Source organism: Lathyrus oleraceus, chromosome 4, assembly GCF_024323335.1.
Source record: "Lathyrus oleraceus cultivar Zhongwan6 chromosome 4, CAAS_Psat_ZW6_1.0, whole genome shotgun sequence".
Taxonomy (NCBI): Eukaryota; Viridiplantae; Streptophyta; class Magnoliopsida; order Fabales; family Fabaceae; genus Lathyrus; species Lathyrus oleraceus.
Genome location: NC_066582.1, coordinates 62573672 through 62575217, shown reverse-complemented (window position 1 = coordinate 62575217; position 1546 = coordinate 62573672). Strand labels below are relative to the sequence as shown.

At 41.0% G+C, this 1546-nt stretch overlaps 1 non-coding gene across 1 annotated transcript; it reads left to right on the top strand.

Annotated features, from left to right (window-relative positions):
* Nucleotides 1–560: 560 nt before the first annotated feature.
* Nucleotides 561–667, top strand: LOC127077387 (small nucleolar RNA R71). The gene has a single exon (XR_007787204.1). It is a non-coding gene; the product is annotated as a small nucleolar RNA R71 (small nucleolar RNA).
* The last annotated feature ends 879 nt before the right edge of the window (nucleotides 668–1546 follow it).

Genomic DNA, 1546 nt, shown 5'->3' with positions numbered 1-1546 from the left:
GGTTAGACTTCTGGGGCACAACTTGCATAGGTTGGTTTGGTTTTTGAGCTTTATAACCTTGCGGTCTCTGAGGGGCATGATTTTGGATAGGGTTCTGGTTTTTATAGGAAAAATTCGGGTGATTCTTCCATCTAGGATTGTAAGTGTTTGAAAATGGGTTACCTTGGGCGTAATTCACTTGGTCGGTGTTCAGGTCATTCAAAAGGTTACACTCCGCCGATTCATGTCCTTTAGATCCACATAGTTCGCACTCTGTGTGGACTACTGTTACGGTGTTAGTGTTTGTAGACATATGTTCGACCCTAAGGGCTAAAGCGTCCATTTTCGCCTACATCATGTCTAGAGAGCTTACCTCATGTATTCCACCTTGGGTCTCCTTTTTCTCTATTGATGCTCATTCAGTTCCCCATTGGTAATGGTTTTGGGCCATTTCCTCAATTAGGTCACAAGCTTCAGGATAAGGTTTGTTCATCAGAGCGCCACTTACGGCAACACCGATGCTCATCTTGGTGTTATAATGGAGTCCATTGTAGAAGGTATGAACGATCAGCCATTGTTCTAGGCTATGGTGTGGAGAGACTCTTAATAGCTCTTTATATCTCTCCCAAGCTTCGAAAAGTGATTCTCCTTGGTTATGAGTAAATTTAGTTATTTGGTTTCGAAGAATAACAGTCTTACTATGGGGGAAATATCTAGCAAGGAATACTCTCATAAGGTCTTCCCAAGTAGTTATTGAGTTAGCTGGAAGTGAATCTAACCATGAACGTGCTCTATCCCTGAGGGAGAAAGGAAATAATCTTAAACGAATCGCATTGGGTGAAGCGCCGTTAGATTTAAAGGTGTCGGCTAGTTGGATAAAAACTTTTAAATGTTGATTTGGGTTCTCAGTAGCGAGACCCGCGTATTGGTTCTGTTGCACTAACTGCAACAAAGACGGTTTTAGTTCGAAATTGTTAGCAGGAATAAGGGGGGTTTACTATACTCGAACTAGGTTCCTCGTCAGAGGGTTGGGCAAATTCCTTAAGAGGTCTCCGGTCGTGATTCTCGGCCATAGCTTTCTTAATTCGGATGAGTAAGAGGCGTGTACGAGTGTAACGTTCGGGTTCCGCTAAAGGATCTACTAAATTGTCGGTACTACGAGTTCTTCGCATTTACCAGCTAATAATGCCTTAGTCTAGACGGTGTAACAACAGGGTACGAAATTTGACGAAGTTGGTCCCCGATAACGGCGCCAAAAACTTGATCCTGTGAATTCGCAAGTGCATGAATTGCGTCAAAGTAATATAAAAGAATATCGATCCCACAGAGACCAAATTGTCAATCTATCGATTACTATCGTTACAATGTTTATCTAATGTGGTATGAAAGAGATATTGGGTTTTCAAAACAATGGTAAATAATAAATGCAGGTAAAGACAGGTTGAATGTATTTCACGTCAGTTAAGTGATGTTTCGATTGTCTAAATAGAACTACTTATGAGGCAATATTTTCTACTCTTGAAAAGAATCCATTTAACAGGAACTGTCGCTTTCTCATATTCAGAAT